Source organism: Eptatretus burgeri, chromosome 23, assembly GCF_056783735.1.
Source record: "Eptatretus burgeri isolate ZD-2024b chromosome 23, Ebu_testis_v1, whole genome shotgun sequence".
Classification (NCBI taxonomy): Eukaryota; Metazoa; Chordata; class Myxini; order Myxiniformes; family Myxinidae; genus Eptatretus; species Eptatretus burgeri.
In genome coordinates, this window is record NC_140983.1 from 1,921,168 (window position 1) to 1,940,007 (window position 18,840).

The 18,840-nt window shown below is 43.5% G+C and overlaps 1 protein-coding gene and 1 pseudogene across 6 annotated transcripts in view; one reads left to right on the forward strand and one right to left on the reverse strand.

The window, feature by feature from the left end:
- Positions 1-18,840, reverse strand: part of LOC147007965 (F-box/LRR-repeat protein 4-like) — a 310,036-nt gene that overhangs the window by 115,960 nt on the left and 175,236 nt on the right. The gene's annotated exons all lie outside the window — the stretch shown is intronic.
- LOC147007969 (splicing factor 45-like) overlaps positions 1-18,840 on the forward strand; it is a 51,776-nt pseudogene that overhangs the window by 31,021 nt on the left and 1,915 nt on the right. The window contains exons 8-11 of the transcript XR_015053793.1: positions 2,732-2,883; positions 10,743-10,852; positions 17,249-17,347; positions 17,784-17,856. The product of XR_015053793.1 is annotated as a splicing factor 45-like (transcript). The remainder of the gene's footprint in view (positions 1-2,731; positions 2,884-10,742; positions 10,853-17,248; positions 17,348-17,783; positions 17,857-18,840) is intronic.

Genomic DNA, 18,840 nt, shown 5'->3' on the forward strand with positions numbered 1-18,840 from the left:
TGGAAATCACTTAAAACATGTAAAAATGCAAAAAAAAAAAAATCGAAATTTTGTTGAAAAAAAAGTTGCAAAAATTTTTTTTTGGGGGGGGGTTGGAAATCACTTAAAACATGTAGAAATGCAAAAAAAAAAATTTCCCTTTTTTTTGGGGGGGGTTGGAAATCACTTAAAACATGTAAAAATGGCAAAAAAAAAAATTTTTTTTTCCTCAAACATTTTTTTTTTGGGGGGTTGGAAATCACTTAAAATATGTAGAAATGCAAAAAAAAAAAAATTCTCCAACAATTTTTTTGGGGGGTAACAATTTTTTGGGGGGGTTGGAAATCACTTAAAACATGTAGAAATGCAAAAAAAAAAATTTTTCTCTATTTTTTTTGGGGCGGGTGAAATTTTTTGGGGGGTTGGAAATCACTTAAAACATGTAGAAAAAAGAATTTCTTTTTCTCTAAGAATTTTTTTTTGGGGGGGGTCCAAAATTTTGGGGCCAAGTCCATAATTTAATGGCATGATCCTTGGACCATACCTAACCCCCCCACAAAGTTTCGTCGAAATCCGTCGAGGAGTTTTTCCGTAATACTGTTCACAAACAAACAAACAAACAGAAAGGGGTGAAAACAGTAACCTCCATCCATCTTCGAAGATGGCGGAGGTTAATAACACCTCCAGTGACTTCACATCATTTTGCAGCAAAACGCTCCTTCCGCATCCGTCATTCTTCATTCCAAAGATTTCCTCCTGTCATACAATAATAATATAAATGGTGGAGTTGGAACCGCTACATTTAGCTCCAAGTCCTGCTAAAAGGCAAATTATGATTAAAAAGACACGACGTTTTACAAGTTTTAAATTTTTGTTCCAAACATATATTATCAGCTTTCCAACTGCACAATTTTTATTACCCTGCATTTTTCTTTTTTTTACGACAACTGTACCAACAGCAGGAGCCCTTTGAAATAAAGCGTGACACATAAACAAATGGACGCACACATGCTCGGTGCCTTTTTGGTCATATAAAGTGCAAATAACATGTCGAGTCCCATATCGTGTATAAAAAAATGAAATGCTCCATAGTACAGACAACCGATCACAGCGTACTATAACATGTGTTGTTATCACTGTGATTGGTTGTCATTTAAGCAATCAGAATGTGTCATACCTGTAGAAGGGATATAAATGTATGAGCTATGTGTATACCTTTGAGGGTGACAAGCAAAACTGGGACTGAGGACGAAAGAAGCAGTCAAGGAAGAAAGCCCAAACTCTCCAAAAGTGATGTTAAGTAGCTCAGGGTATGTTCTCTGATTCTCCATGATAGATACGATTCATTTGGGATTTGCGACTGATCGAGTTGAAAGTAATTGTGTTGACATTTCCTCAAGATCAGCACGATGCACATGACCGCAAAGTGGCCCTGATAGATGTGTCGACCCCCATAACCTTTGCCGAGGACTCAGTAAATGTTTTTCTTCTCACTCCAGTCACTCAAAGTTCTACAAGTAGGAGGTCTATATTCTTCTGTTTCCAAGATTTAATCCATCCCTGCGCACTATATCTGCTATCACTGCCTTGTAGTCTTTGTTTCGTGCTAAATGCAATGGTCAGGTAATTACAGTATTATACATTGTTTTTTTATGTGTCCATAACTTGGGGTGTTGAAGTTTTTTCACATATGTCAACAGATAACAAGCCGTTAAGCCTTTGTGTGTACGGTTGCTCTTGCATCGCTGTTTGGCATCCGAAGAGAGAGTGGCTGGTCTGTCTTTTTCGACTTTGCAGAACTTGAACATGTTCGTTTCACCAAGTCGTGCCATTTTCTTACCTGGAGTACAGTTTAAAACATGACCCTGTATTTTTGTATTATTGGAAGTTTCATCAGTGGGATTACAAAGTGCTACAACCAAAGTGAAAGCTTTAAATGGAAAGTCAACTTGGTGGAAACGAAACAAATCCGATTGATTTACGATGGCATTTCAAAAAAGGTTGCGTTGATCTTTCAGGTGCTTCTGTCTATCAGCCCTTGTTGGGCCAAAAAGAAACGAGGACCGTGCACTAAAATGTCAGTTTTTACACCAGAAATTCCTGCTGTCTCCCATCTCTGAACTCTTCCTTTTTCACCTTTCTCCTTATTCCTCCTTTATATTTTCTTCCCTTCTCTTTCTTGTCTCAATTTGCTCCCTCCTCCACCTCTTTTATATTAGTCAAATTCGTCCATTTTTTTTTATTCGTCCAAATTAGCTGGGTTGCTGACATACACTTTTTGTGAGGCCCATCCCCACAAAAAAATAACATGGTGTTAAATCGGGACACCTGGATTGCCACTCCGTCAGTCCTCGTCACCCTATCCATCTGTGTGAAAAGTGAGTATCCAACCAATTACAAACGTCAATCGAGAAGTGCAGATGGGCACCACCTTGCATAAAAAATTGTTTCATCTGTGTCATCACATTGCAGAATTTTTGGAAGAATATATACGTATTATGTGGATGAGCCTACAGGAAATATATCAACTACTTTTATAGTTGCAGGAAGCAGGTCGCAGGAAAATTAAGAACTTTTTGTTTGTTTGTTTGTTTGTAAGGTAAAAGTTGGTTGTAAATGAACCTCGTTTGATAAAGTAAACGTTAGACCAATTGCACAATGGAAAGCCAGAGAGCGGTTTCCGTGATCTTGAGTAAAACTATTTTGTAAAGCGTCCAGTCACTTTCAATTTGATATTCTTTTTTTATGACAGAGGCACGGTGGCCCACAAGATAATGGCAAAATATGGATTCCGTGAGGGTCAGGGCCTCGGCAAGCATGAGCAAGGTCTGAGCACGGCCTTGTCAGTGGAGAAAACCAGCAAACAATGTGGGAAGATCATCGTCGGAGAGATGCAGAAAAAAGGTGAGTTTGCTTGCTTGCTTGTTACTACTTCACGGTTATGTGTATATAACCCCAGTGTCTTTTATTTTTGGGAGCGGTTTTGTTTGGCAATATGGAAGATAAAGTTTCATGTAGGGTCGAGCTTGTGGGTTGAGCATGGTATGTGGTGTGGGTAGATGTCACGGTGTTATGGGAGACATCAGGATGAAGTACTGTGTTGTTGCTCCAAAAATAAGGGTTGGTGGGGGTTTGGGTTGTCAACATAAGCTCCTATGTTCTCAGTCCATTTTTTTTTTCAATCGTTGTTCTGTCATGTATCTGTCAACGATTGATTTTTCACTTTTTGTCTCAAAACTATTTGATAGAGTTTCACAGAAATGGCATCTTTATTAGTATAGTATCTCTAAAGAGAAGTCTCGCTGTGCTGCCAAGTTGTGTCTGTCCATCCACACAATAACTTATATGCTTGCTTATAAGAAGCTGAGATGTTAATTTTTGTTTCCTGTAACGAAACAGAAATTGATAACGTTTTGAGCAATGTATAAACAAATTGTGTCATCAATGACATGGCACCCCAAATTTGTCTGTCAAGTCTCGGGAAGGAAAACATGCAATTTTACCTCCGTCTTTATGGCATTTCGCATTAGGCCAATGTTTGGCCAACTTTTTTTTTAATGCTCCACCTATAAAAAATAAAATAATATTATGATATTTGAAAATAATATTAATGGCGATAAATAAGCTTTCAAACTCCACAAAAATGTCATGCTCCACCTGTCATAACAACAGAGTACTGTATTTCAATCCTATATAATAAAAACTTAAAGCAATCTGCATCTAGGTTTCAACTCTGCCTTTGTATTTTCACAATGTTAAATCCAATGAAGTTGAAAGTTTTGTCAAGACTTTCATAGCAAAGACTTTGAAGTACACAACTTAGTTGTGCAGTACTTCACAGGTCACAAATGGAACAACCAATGAAGTGAAATATTAAATTCCCCTTATTTTTCTCAGGAATACAGTTATAGAAAGAAAATCGTTTGCACAGACATTCATAGCATTGAATATGACATACTTTATCAGTTTGTTATAATTTATCCTTTGCACAAATGTTGTCATCAACAATGTGACAGCGGCACCATCATTAAACTGACGAGAAGACGATCTCTTCGACAAATTTCTCTACATTGATAAATTTATTACTATTATCCGCACTGGACAATTCATAATTAAGTAGCTATTTCAAATGGAGACACCCCAAATTGTTAATGTAAATACAACACAAATTTTTTTTTTCCATGAAAGTCTTTATTGCCATTTTAATTTGTGAACATCAAATTTCAACATGAACTCCTACGTTCTGAGCACATTTATTTTTTCAATCGTTCGACAGCATTTTCCACTGAACGCCGAAGGAACTCCTTTGGCAAATCTGCAGAAACATGCTGTGGATATAAATTTCTAATTCGTCCAAATTAGCGGGTTTGCTGGTATACACTTTTTGTGAACCCCATCCCCACAAAAAAAAATAGCACGGTGTCAAATTGGGACTCCTGGATTGCCACTCTGTCAATCCTCGTCACCCGATCCATCTGTGTGAAAAGTGGGTATCCAACCAATTACAAACGTCAATCAAGAAGTGTGGATGGGCAACACTTTGCATAAAAATTGTTTCATCTGTGTTGTCTCGTTGCAGAATTTTTGGAAGAAAGTGTTGAAAACCAATTTTTTTTTTAATGCTCCACCTATAAAAAATAAAATAATATTATGATATTTGAAAATAATATTAATGGCAATAAATAAGCTTTCAAACTCCACAAAAATGTAATGCTCAACCTGTCATAACAACAGAGTACTGTATTTCAATCCTATTTAATAAAAACTTGATGAAGCTGGCTGCGTGCATCTGAAGCCTTCTGATCAAAATGCATTGGCTGGACAGCTGACACGACTTCACCCACAATTGTAACCAGGAAAAATAAATCATATGTCTGCCATTTTGCTTCTGTAGGCCACTGTACGACATGCCACAGACTTCCAGTCCTTAGGCTTCAGACCTTTAGTGTCAGCCTTTGGGTAAATGTAATTGGAATCTATCTGAGCGATATAACCACAATGTGTCATATTTGCACTTTTTTTTTTTTTGGTAGACATTGTCGAGGCTCGAATGAGAGCTAAAACAATGCACAGCAAGGGGGGCAGGAGACAAGAGGGGTGGGAGAGGGAATATAAATTGTATACTATAAAATCGTACAGAAATTGTGGATGAAGTCGAGAAACTGTTCAACCATGGGTGGAACTCATACGCATGCACACACAGCTTGTTTTGTAGTATAGATGAAGAAGATAAAGGTAGAAGGTGGTGTATTTCATATATATATATATATATGAAATATGAAATATATTGTTGCGGATTCGCGCCCGCCGGCGTGCTGACGGCCACGTAACTCGAATCGCGGCACGTCGCCCACCGGACGGACAATCCAGTCGTGACCCTCTCGGACTAACGCCGGGAACCAGTCACGGGTGGACCTTTCGGTCTCACCGCGATCGAGCCAATCAGCCCCCGCGTGGGATAGGGTTGCTCGCCAAATTCGACCTACCTAAGTACCCACGCGGAGGGTAGACCGGGCGATCGCACCTCGCCGCAGGTCGACTTCGGACACGGGCCACTTAAGCGACCCGTTCCGTACTATCAGAATAACCGAGCGGTGTTATCGTCGACCTCGACGGTTCGATTAATTATCGGGCGTATTCAGCCCACTACCAACCCTTTACGTGAAGCTAGATGGGGATTCAATAGAGGAAAAGACGAAGCGAAGCGGGAGAACAGTTCAATAATAAAGCACATTTATTCGCGGCACACGGGAAGCACACATATTCAATTCCACCAAAAGCACACAAAAAAAAGAAAAACACAATTCCATTTACACAAAAAGCAAATATAAAAGCGAAGACAATGCAGAGCTAATACCGACTACCGAGCACACGGCAACACTTATACAATTCTACTTCACAGACGGCGCCGACAACACATACCCAAAACCAAGGAAAGAATACCCTCAAGGATGAGGCGGGCCTGAGGCCGAGACCGGGTCGCGCCTACCCGTCTGGTGATGAGACGCGGAGCGGCGATGGCGCCTCACTCCGCGGGCCTCGCGGACAGTGTCTGGCAGGGGGTGGGAAAGGGGCCCCCTTGGTCGCACTATCTCAGCGCGGGGGGAAACAGGAGGGGGTTGCTGATGCTCGGGGTATAGAGGATCTTTATTATCCCTGGTGTGCGTCTCCACCTCGGCCAGGTCGCGCTGTCGGCCTCCCTCGGGTGCAGCTCCCTGCACGACGCGAGCACCCCCTCGTCTGGTGTCGCCGCCTTTCCACAGCTCGTCCCCTCCGTTCCGACTCTCCTACTCTCCGCCTCTGGACTCTCCGACTCTCGACTCTTCTTTGGACTCTCCGACTCCCTCTGACTGACGAACACGGTCCTTTTATCCCCCCGTAGCTTCGCCTTTGACCCCCTCCCTTTGACCTTTCACCTCGCTCCCCATTGGCCCGAGAAAAAGTGGGCGTGAAGGCTTTTTGATCCACAAATTTGCATATATCGATCGTCCTGGAGGCGGGGCCAAATCGCCCCTCGCTCACCGATTGGACGGCAAAAAGTGGGCGTGTGTCGTTTTTGATCCGTTTTTGAAGCACAAAATCCGTGATTTTGTACACGCTGTTCGACGCGCGCCCTGCACGAGTCCAACACCGGTACCCACAGCGGGGCAAGAACGGTGGCGATGCTACGGTTGCGAGGTGTGACGTGAAGGTCGTGGCGGTTGTGGTGAAGCGGTGGTTGTGGTTGTAATCATGGCGGTTGGTCCAAAATAAAGATAGTAAAAGAAAAACGGCTATCCTGAAGAGTCGCAGCACGCATAAATGACATGTATTCCCACTAGACAACGGGTTTGGGCCTAACTACACATGCACTTACCGAGATACCTCACCTAAGGGACCTGAATGGTGGTTTGCGAATTTGGTAACCACAACAATATATATATATATATGAAACAGCGAAAATTAGTTTCTGTGCATTATTTACACTGATGTGAAATGAGGAATGAAAACAAACTCATCACGTTGTTTGGTCATATCAATATTTAATGTTTGATAAGCATGGAATTGACATGAGAATGTCAACACATTTGTGCAAGACATGTCTCGAGAGGCTCGAAGAGGGGTGTGGTCAAAAATCAGTTCACAGCTCAGTATCTGTTGTAACCACCATTTGTGATGATCTATATGCTTGGCAACGGAACCGCACTGACGACACAAGATGGTTGAAGAAGGCTTGAGGTATGTAATTTCAGATCTGCACCAAAGTTTTCCACAATTGAGCTCACGTCGCTGGCTGGTTTTGAAGACTACGCATTCGTTGTTACATTTCATCCCATGCATGTTCTATGGGAGAAAGATCAGACGAAACAGCTGGTCAGGAAAGTGTGGGAAAGTTCTGTTTTGCGATGAAGTCAGTGACCACTCGTGCGATGTGAGGGCACGCGTTATCCTGTTGAAGTGTGATGTGATGTCCATAAACCTGCAGAGACGTGAGGACGGAGAATTTCATAACGGTACCGAATACCTGTCGAATTGCTATTAATGACCTCCCAGCTGGGTTCTGTGATGTGCTGTGATGCCTCCCCATACCATCAAGCTCACATTGCCAAAGGATGAACGTTGCACAACACATGCTTCAGCGTAACCTTCCCCTTCCCGTCAATAAACATGACAACGGCCATCACTGTTGTTGAGATGGAACCTCGACTCATCTGTAATGAGGATAGCAGCCCAATCTTGTGTCCTGAACTTTTTTCTGTTGGTGTAGGCATACATGTCCTCCATCGTCGATATGTACTTATTTTTGGCATTTGTTAATTCCTCCATAAAGATGAAATTTTTTCACATTGATGAAGAAATTATTTTTTACTTTCCTCAACATTGATGATCAATTTTTGTTGGTGACTTCTCAACTGCACCTTGACATAATTTGTACGTATTGTGCCAGTTTCTTCTCTAAGTAGCTGGATGTGCCAGCCTCCCGACAATTGGTGAATTCCTACTTTGGTGACGTATAACAATGTTTGAAATGACAATCATTTCGGTTAGAAGTAGGTGTCTGATGGATGCATGCCGACATCATCACGATACCTGCTTTCCTTGTCTATTTGGTGAATGTCAAACTGTGCATTACTTTTTCAGGTTGGTGATTTTGATATTTACATGAGATACAGAGGAGACTGCATATTAACAAAGCAACTGTATTTCACAAACAACTGATTGCATTGCAGCATCATTGCGTGCACGCATTTGCTATTGCGTTATTTTGCCATTTTGTACATCATAACTCCATAATTATGATGATTTGTCTTTCACCAAAGCTGTGCCTGAACTCCTGTGGTTTCATCAATTAATGAGGAGTTTAATGAATGAAGGAAGAGGTGTGTGGAAAACAAAGAAAAGGGCAAATTGAGAAGGGAGGAAGAAGAAAAAACAGGGAAGGAGTGGGGGGGAGATGAAATATGGAGAAAAGGATGGATGTGGGACAAAAAGATGAGGGAAGTAAAGTAAATGCAAAGCCAACTCCTCTTCAAAACCGATTTGTTTTTCTGATGCTCAAGCGAGAAATGGCCTGGCCTCCAAAGGGTTAATTAATGCCTCGTGTGTATTTTATCAATTTTAATGAGCCTACACTTCCCTTCACTGTGTCGAGCTGCTCCCTTGGAACCGCCATTTATTGTGTTTAGGTTATTTTGGTGCCTCAACCACATCACAGAGCATCGAGGTGAAAGGTTATTCGTGATTTGGGCACTTTCATTTCGTTACGGTATTATGCATTTGAGATGGTGCTGCATTCGTCGGGCTGAAGGGGTTTCTATGAAACAATTGTTGTGATTTTTTTTTTCAGAGACTCTAATAATTCGGTCAAAATTTTCACCACATTTGTGTGGGGTTTAAAAAAATTATATATATATATATATATATATATATATATATATATATATATATATATATATATATATTGTTCCGTAATATTGTTGCGGATTTGGAAACCTATCACAAACAACATTCAGGTCCTATAGAGCAGTTATATCGGTAAGTATGTGTTCCCAGTTAGGGTCCTGTCCCGTGTCTAATGGGTGATTAAATGTAAATGCGCTGCGGAGTTATTTTGATAGTTCGGATTTTATTTTACATTCTCACACCACCAACAATATCAACGCCGACAACACCGCATCACCCTCACCTTCATTTCACTTCCTTCAGCTCGCTCTCGCCGACGTCATGGTAGGCGGAGTTCAAGGAGGAGCCACGCGGCGGCCCTCGACCAATCAGGAGCCGCATCGCCTCAGCTCGAGACTCTGCCCAGGATGGGAGGGGTGTGCCCCTTGGCCAATCAGGGGCCGCACCACCTCAGCTCGAGACTCTGCCCAGGATGGGAGGGGTGTGCCCCTTGGCCAATCAGGGGCCGCACCACCTCAGCTCGAGACTCTGCCCAGGATGGGAGGGGTGAGCCCCCTTGTCCAACCAAGAGCTGCATCCCCTCAGCTCGAGACTCCGCCTTAGCCAGATGGAGTGTTCGCCCCGGGCCAATCGACGAACTTGCCGTTGGTTTTGGCCAATGGGAGGGCGACGAGCAATTCTGCGTGCCCAAACGGTCCAGTGAGGGAGAGCGGGGAAGGCGGAGACGTCCCCCCTCCTTTTTGGAGACAGGGCGAATAAGGGCGTGGGCGTTGGGACCGAGGGCGTCGTCTGTGTGGAGGTCTTGTCTGGTGGAGGTCGTGGTGATCGGGGGTTTTCCTGGAGGTGGTCGTTGTCGTCTTGATTTGGTGGTCTTGGTGGTGTCATTCTGCTGGGCTCATCGTGCTGGTCTTATCGCGTCTTGGTCGACGTCGTGGCCTTGGTGGTTGTCGTGGAGAGGTGGTTTTTGGTGATGGTCTTGGTCGTCGTTCTCCTCCTCCTCCTCCTCCTCCTCCTCCTCCTCCTCCTCCTCCTCCACGGATCGAGTCAGCTTGAAGACCACACGAGGTGGACAGGTCCGAGATAGGCTTTGTCTGCAGCTCGACTGTCCTCTGAGCTGAAGGCATCAATAAAGGCTGCGGCCATCAATTCTTTTGGGTGTGTGTGTGTGTGTGTGTGTGTGTGTGTGTGTGTGTGTGTGTGTGTGTGTGTGTGTGTGTGTGTGTGTGTGTGTGTGTCCGTGGGCCCGTCTGTTAAGTAGTGAATCGTATAAGTGCTCTTGCTGTATATACTTGCATTCTCGTAATCGGTATAACTCTGCTCTTACGTGCTTCCCTAGTTCCCCATTATTGTTGAATAAATATCCCCATTGTTCATTGTATCAGCTCGTTCGTGTCTATTCCTCCATTGACTTAGCGTGCTGCGTGTTGGGAAATTAGCCAGGCTGTTGCCATTGTAACGGGATATTTGGGACCGACGGATCCCGGCGATTAAACCGCTCGGATCACAAAAGGTTCGAGTACGTTAAGCGACTCGTTCCGTACGGGTACCGTCGAGGGTGAATTTCCCCGGTATTTTGGACCATGTGGGTATTTAGGTAAATTGAAAATTGGCAATCGACCCTACTCCACGTGGTCTGTCTATTGGCGAACTTCGGTCCGAAAGGGACCCGTATTTTTCGGAGTTTTCCGAAAAAGTACGACCTAAATTCCGAGCGATCCGTGGAGCCGACTCCACTGCTCGTCGTCGACGCCCGGCCCGCAACAATATCACTGGCACATCTTGTGCTTAAGCGCTTTTGCATGCACAAGTACCATTGTATAGCATGACCCAATACCTGTGAAGAACAATATTGTCACCATTACCGTGTTCTACCTTTTCAGAGACCAGCACATCAATTCCTCTGGCTTCTGTTGCCAGAAAGGCTACAGATCAGAATCTTAATCCACTCACGAAGATGTTAAAAAATCCTACAAAGGTGGTGCTTTTGCGGGTAAGTACTTCTGTCACGTACTACAAACTAGTTGGACATGTAACATTTATTTTTTGCATTTGAGAAGTTCCAACTTTTAGTTTTGTCCTGAAAGGGAATACATGTGATTTAGAAATGGGCATCTGACATGTTATCATGACAAACTCCATTTAGCCCTGTCTTCTCTTTGCTTTATTCTTTTAATCTTTTGTCTTTACAAGTTCAATAATAGTGATGATATCACCTTTCAATTAGCATGCACATTATAACATATTCGATACCATTCGTGTTTTGGGAGATGATGCAGGACAAGAAGACAAATTATTTTTATTCATCTGGAAAAATGAATAGGGCTTTTTTTCCAGATCATCAGAGAGGTCACTTGTGTGTACTAGCAGATACCCGTCGACGACGGGTATGGGGGACAGGATGGATCACAATACTCGGTTACAGTAGTTTCTTTGGATGTTTTGCGCCGCATCCAACAGCACAGTTCATATTAGTGGTGTGTCTGGGTGCCCATGATAGCATTTGAGACCGGTCGCTTTCGGTTGTTGGCCTTGACACAAAGTGTCGGATGGGTAACACGAACGATTTGACATATTCATCGTTTCTATATAACCTCCATCAACAGATTAACAACATGGCAGGATAAAAGTGGTAAATCCTGAGTTAAATAAACGTCCTGAACTCAAGGACTTAGTTAAGTAAAGCACGTCGTCTGGTACCCGGTCGTCGGTTTGCCGCCAAACGCTGCTGATTGTGACGTCATCGATTTCCTCTTTGAAAATTCTGTCTATATTCGATTTTTTAAAATCCGCTATCACCTGCGTGAATACATGGAACACATAATGTGAAGTTTTCTGAAGTTTGAACAGAATATGCTTGGAGAAAAGTGTGTTCGAAGTTCCAGGCTTACGCCCATTATATTATGATGATGATCTACACTGGGCCCACAATCCTAACTTAGGGCCCTGTCGCCTACACTGGGAGAAGAGAGGAGTCGAAAGGATTCCATTAATTGCAACGTGTTGACCAAACAATCGGAGAAATTCAGAAAGCCAGGTATGAAGGCCGCTTTGTATATATCCTATATTGGCAACGAGCTTTATAAGCAAAGCGGGATGTCAGACAATCAATGGCCAAGACATGTCTGGATCATGAGATTCTATCCTAACGTCTTGCTTGAGATTTAGGACCTCAGACCATTGTTGGGAGAGAACCAGCAGGGTAATTTATAGTTGTGACCGGGATAGAATCCACACTGATGGTTAAAGATCAGGCGACTTGCAAAAAGTGAAAGAGGACATCTGCAGCAATGACGGATTACATTATTTTGCTTCTATTTGGAAGCAAGCTTCCTAGTCTGGAGTTGAGATGGTCGTTTATGGTCACTTCTTCTGAATGGGTGTGATGTTAGCTCTACACTATTCCAGGCAGACTGGATATGGCCAAAGGTGATGGATTGGCTGAATGTCACAGACAGGAGAGAAAGAAAAGCAGCAGAGCAGGATTTGATCACATGGGCACTGATCTGATGATGCTGACTGGGAATTTAATGTTGAGGCGAAACAAAACTTTGTCTACCTTCTCAGGTATGAAAAATATAGGTGAGAAATTGGTGGGAATGGGAGGTAAGATGGGGACAGGGGTTGGGGGTGGGAAGTCGAATTGGGTGTATGAGATTTGGAGTCATATGCTGAGTTGAGATGTTCTTTCTTGTCTCGAGCAGTGTCTGTGGAGAAGCCGTTTGAGGTGAGGGAGGGGTTGGAGAGGAAGCATTTTACAAGGTACCCTCAGGGCTTTGATGATGGTTGCAGTTCAAGCTTGAAATTGTTGCAGTATTTATAAATACTCGAACTACCCGGTCCCTGATGGAAGCCGCCAGTATGGAGTGGTGCAAAATTGTGGAAATGTACATCAATCTTGTAAATGCTAAAAAGAGTTTTGTGATGGTTGAGATGCACGTCTTGTTTTCAACGTTGGAGGGTGAACATGAAAAATAGGCAGTTTGTGGGCCTCACGGTTTTCTGGATGAAGATAGAAACTAATTACATTTCTGACATCCACATGGAACGTTATTTTAAAATATAAATTTGCAGCTTGTTAGCTTTGGAGCCGTGTTCATAAAGTATGGTGGAGGGGTCATCAATGGCATGGACAGTAGTGATCCATGCTCCACCTCTGCCGAGTAGCTATTTCAGTGATTAGTTCCAGACAACAAGAGATCTCTTACTTTGGCTTGGTCGGCAGTGTGTGGTGAAAGGTGGAATGGAGCGCTGGGTGAGCGAGTGATCCAGGCACCTTCCCGATCACACTCAATTAGGGCCAAGCCAATAAACATTTTCAGATAAATCTCTCACCTCTCACATAAGTAAGCTGTCTTCTTACCCATTCTGTCCCTCTTTTCCGTCTCGTCCACTGTGGACACACAAGAGCAATCGGCGATGGCACGTCCCAACGAACTGTTCTTCTCAAAGCGACCTCACTGACACGCATCTCTTTCCAGTTTCCTCCTCTCACCTCATATGCAACTCACCCACACCTCAAAAGCACCCTCATTTGCACGTCCTCAAATATGCACCATCGACACCACCAGTATTTCTCCTCTTTCATTCCTCAACGTTTGGGCAGTGCGGGTTCGTCAACCCCACTTGGTGAGTAAAGATGTCGAAACCACGTCGTCCTTTCTTATCTTCTCTCTAATCTACCCTTCCTCAGAATGACCCTGATTGCACCTGTTTTGTTATCATAAGTAAGATTGTTTAAGTAATTAGTGTCGGGTTAGATCTGCACTGTCTATTTGCTTATAACTATATGTCTTTTGCCACACCACACCCTAATGTATGTCCCTAATGTGCGAATCTTTCTTGTATAGAAAGCCCTTGTCATGACTGTGCCACACACCTTTCCTCACACTTTCATTTAATAAATTACATGTCTTTTGAAGTTCAGCCAACTCATCGTGCCCTTTCCTGCATTGCTTCACCATAGTCCGCATGGTTGTTAGCCGGGAAGTTTCACCCCACCGATCGGCTATACGCGTTAACCGGTGCTTACTCGGCAGCTCTGCTCGGCTGCACATGATGAAGTAAAGATAAGGCAAGTATGCATTGAGGGCACGACCCCCCGTTGATACTGCCAATACACCGGTAAGGTAACGCGCGAATAGCGGGACCCTGCCAGGATTGGTGGTACCAATCGGCGTTCGTGGTTGTCAAGAAACCAGCCAGGCTGCAGAGTTATCCGTGGCTGGTGGCCTCAGGACTGGGTGGTTGAGAGGAACTTGAGTGCTTCCCTTCATGGCAAACCTCGAAGCGGTCCAGGTGTTGCGGTCCAGAACAATGCCATGTACTTTTCACCAACGAGTCTATATTCTGTCTGTACTTCAAGATGTATGTGCTAGAGATTGGAGGCAGAGTGGGGAGTGATTTTGTGATTGTTCCTTTTGGCACATTATCTGTTTGGTGAGTAGAGTAGAGCATATCCCATTTACTTTAAAGTTAATGCAAATTTATATTATTGCTACTACTACTACTTCTTCTTTAACGGGCCCCAATTCCTACCTTGTGGGGTCAGCTGGGGAAAGTTTTTCTTTGTTTTTCGAGAAATGCCTGGCCAGGCCAGACATTTGATGAAAGATGGCAGGAATTTGCAATTTGTCCAGGGTGCTGAGGATAACTCGCCTACTCTTTGCAAAAGACACTTTGGGATCTTTAATGTCCTCGTGCTGGCAGACTGAATACACAGCTTAACTTTCATCTGAGGGATGGCACACTTGGTAATGTACATCTTACCCGTGAAGCATTAGACAATTTATAGTTGGGTCAGAAATCAAACTCAGATGGGATAGCTCAAAGATAAGTGGAGATCAGTGGAAAAAGGTACGCTCAGATTCAAGGACAGTCTACTTCCTTCCAACTCATTGTTTTTGGGGTGTTCCTTGTGCTTACTTACCTTTGTTTATAATATACTCCTTTTATGGCTAATCAACGAGGAATTTTTTTTGTTGCTGTTTTTGAAAGTAAAATTACAAATTCACATTCAAGACAATGTTAAGGTGATCAAGTAAACGATGCGTGTGCGTGTGCGTGCGTGCGCTTGTGCCGTTGTCAAAGTTAAATCTGATAAAAGTTGAAAATATAACCTCCGCCTCGGAGAGTTCCAGTTCCAGAGCAAGTACACATAGTGGCAGCCGCAGTTCAAGTCGCATCCCTCAAGGGAAGCCCATGTAATCTCTTCAAAAATGGTGCGTGCTGTTTGAAAGAGATGGGTGGTATTGCTATCTTGTTTGAACACAGTCGTACTAAACATCACCTGGAGATGCCTGGGGACAGCGACACATTTATAATTAAATTCATCCTTTATTAATTTTGCTAATTGTATGTAGAAAATGTAATTCAGACATTATTTTGTTCTTTAGCTCAAGCCTGGTGTTGGCGCAGTGGTTAGGGCAGCGGCTTGGGATCCAAAAGGTCCTGAGTTCAAGCCCCGTTGGGCCACTGAATTAATATACCAGGGGGTTGACTCAGCCTGTCATCCTTCCGAGGTCGGCGAAGTGAGTACCAGTGTACTAGGCCGGTGTATACCCCGGTTAAAATAGGTGTACCATATCCCTGTGTCGTAAGAGGCGACCAGGGTTGCGTCAGGAAGGGCATCCGGTGTAAAACATGTGCCAAATCACTATGCGGATCATAAGGATGATCCGCTGTGGCGACCCCTAATGGGAGCATCCGAAAGAAGAAGAAGAAGATTTTGTTCTTTAGCTCCTGTTGTTTTTTTGCCAAACTCTCATATTCTATGACACTGCCTTCCCTTCCCCTCCCCTCTCACACTTATCTCCTCCCAAACACCCTCCAACCCCATACAACTCTCTGAATGTCTCTGAGTCTTTCCTGAGGTCGAAGAGAGGAAGGGGGTGTCAAAGAATGTTCAAATTGGACAAATTGACACTTTTTTTTAGCAGTTGGAACTGATGCTAAGCTCAATTCCGCAGTTAAATTTTTTTTTTTATTTGGCTCAGGTTAAGATATTTTAGACTCTCGAGCTTGCCACATTTTAGTTGTAAAACGTGTGTGGAAATTAAATAAAGGTACGAACACAGGTGCAGATGGGACCATCAACCCAACACCCCCCGCCACTTCTCCTCAAGTCCCCCCACCAAACGCAAGTCCAGCACACCGCCTTCCAATCCCCACTTCCCCGCTTACCCCCCCTCTCCACTCCCCCCTTGCCGCTCCCCCATCCTCCTCGCACCATCTCCCCGCAACTCCTCCCTCCCAGAGTGTTTGGCAATGTGTGGTGAGGCGTCGCTCGACTACCCTTCCTCACCCATCCTCTCTCTCCTCTCCCTATCCCTCCTTTCTCTCCCCCATTTCCTCGCTCTTCACCCCTTCCTCGCTCTTCACCCCTTCCTTATTATCCCCCTTCCTAGCTCTCTGTCTTTCTCCCCCAACCACCCATTTCCGCGCTCTTGCCCCCTCCTCACCCCTTTCCTTGCTACTCACCACTCCTCGTTCCTCCCTTCCCCTCCCTCCCTCTCCCCCCTCGCTTCCCTCTCCCCCTCCCCCACTTATTTATTAATATTTAATCTGTGAAGTGATGGGTTGTATTTGCTTGTGAAACATAATGATGTGGAGGAATGTCAAATCGGTTTAAGTTTTAAATCTTCCTTTATAAAATAAAGCACAAAATTAACAAATGATCAAATAAAGTACAGTGAGGTTAAGGCATCTCATCAATCTATAATTCCAGCAATCTGTGTGTGTGTCTGTGACCGCTGTTTCTCGACAACCACTGGTCCGATCTAATTGAAACTTGCCAGGTATATTGCCGGGGCCCCGTGAATGTGCCTTTTCAAGGTTTGATATTAATCGGACAAGCAGTTCCCAAGTTACGGCCATTTATATTCCAACCAATGACAGGACACGGTGATATGACGTCACGATTGACGTCACAATTCTTTATATTTTTTTGCACGATTGACGTCACAATTCTTCTTCTTCTTCGTTTGGTATGACGTCACAATTGACGCTGGGGACCTGAGTATGTGCCTTTTTAAGGTTTGATATCGTTCTTCTTCATCCGTTTCAGCTATTTCCCAGCTGTTTCCCAAGTTATGGCCATTTGTGATACGGTTGGTCCGATCTAATTGAAACAATGCCCCAATCCAGTCGTCGTTTACGAGAGCGAAGGAACGAAGCTGCACGTATGGGCCCGCACCTACAGGACCGCGCCTATGGGCATGCACTAGTTTTAAAAATTTTGGTTGGGTGTGCTTTTTCGCATTCTTAAAAAAATACTGAAACATAACATCATAATGTTTACATAATTGTTGTTGGTGTATTTGGAAGGTTCTTGTGATCCTCTCTTAAAAAAAAATTGCTGCCTACTCTCATTCTTACTCATATTTTTCAGAACATGGTTGGAGCAGGTGAGGTCGATGAAGATTTGGAGAGAGAGACGAAGGAAGAATGTGAGAAATATGGCAAAGTAATGCGATGCCTCATTTTCGAGGTAGGTTTTGAAAGGTCGATTCAGACGTGCTTTGGTTTAGTGTTCGTTGTGTATCAGGACATCATTGAGCAGAATTTCATTGCACTGCATTTGAAGGCAAAGAACAGCTTTGCGGTATAGAGAAAAGGACCATGCAAAGGAAACGAGGCTACATGACGGAAATTAGGACAAAACAAAACTTGGTGAAAACTTGCGAGAGTAAAAGGAATGTTTGTGTGAAATTATCTCTCAGGGTTTTGAATTTAATTCTTTTTTTTTTGTCATGTCTTAGTCTGCCCCTCAATAATTTCCAGTTTGTTTGATGACAGCAGGAAAATTGATAGCATGTCACTGCTGATTCGGCAAAAGTGGGATTGGTTTTTTTTGCCTTCATTGTTCAACTGCCTTGTACCCAATAATTGAGAAGTAAGCCTTACCCAAAACTTAACCTCCGCAGCTTCCCACCTCAAATGATGAGGAGGCTGTCAGAATTTTTCTCGAATTCGAACGGATAGAGTCTGCAATCAAAGGTATGGCAAATATCATTTTGCTCTTCGTACATTATGCCTATGAGCCGCTGAAAACTAGATTGGGCGATCTAACATTGATATTGCAAGTTCTGATAGAATAAAAAGATTTTCAAATTTTCGGTATCTTTTGAATGTATAATTTGACAACCATTGAATGACGATCAACAAGGAATGACAATTGCTTGTCCCGTAAAAAGAATGCAGAAGAGGCATGTGGTCTTCTTTGTTTTTCATTTTTCTTTGTTTCTCCAATTTGGTGGAAAGATTTACCCGAGTCTGCGAGATACCACTGACTCTATCTTGGTGCCTCAAACATTTTGTTGAAAACTGTCGTGACACCAAAGGTGTACGTACACACCTTGAACGATGACTTGGTGCACTGAAGTCGATTTGGCCCTGGATATGGTGGGATAGCCCAGTTTATTTCTCAGGGGCTCCAAAGCACGTTTTACACACTGCTCACTGAATTCCAACTGTGCAGCAGTCAACATCCTGACCTCATTTTGATCCTGCCTTGCAAAAATAGTTTGATTAAATTTATTTCTTGCTTGTTGCGTCTATGACGTTTGTATTCCTTCCTACTTCCATGATGCTTTTTTTTGTTGTTCTTGTTTTTTTGTTTTTTTTCATGGAAAACAAAATCTCAGTTCATGGAAGAGCGAGTTCTGTTTTCTGAGCACGATGACTTTGTTTATGATCGTTATGGATGCAATTTGTGTGCACTGCTTTGGGTATTCAAATATTTTATAATCAAACACATCTTTTTTCTGTCATAAATATTGTTACGGATTCGCGACCGCCGGCGTGCTGACGGCCACGTAACTCGAATCGCGGCACGTCGCCCACCGGACAGACAATCCAGTCGTGACCCTCTCGGACTAACGCCGGGAACCAGTCACGGGTGGACCTTTCGGTCTCACCGCGATCGAGCCAATCGGCCCCCGCGTGGGATAGGGTTGCTCGCCAAATTCGACCTACCTAAGT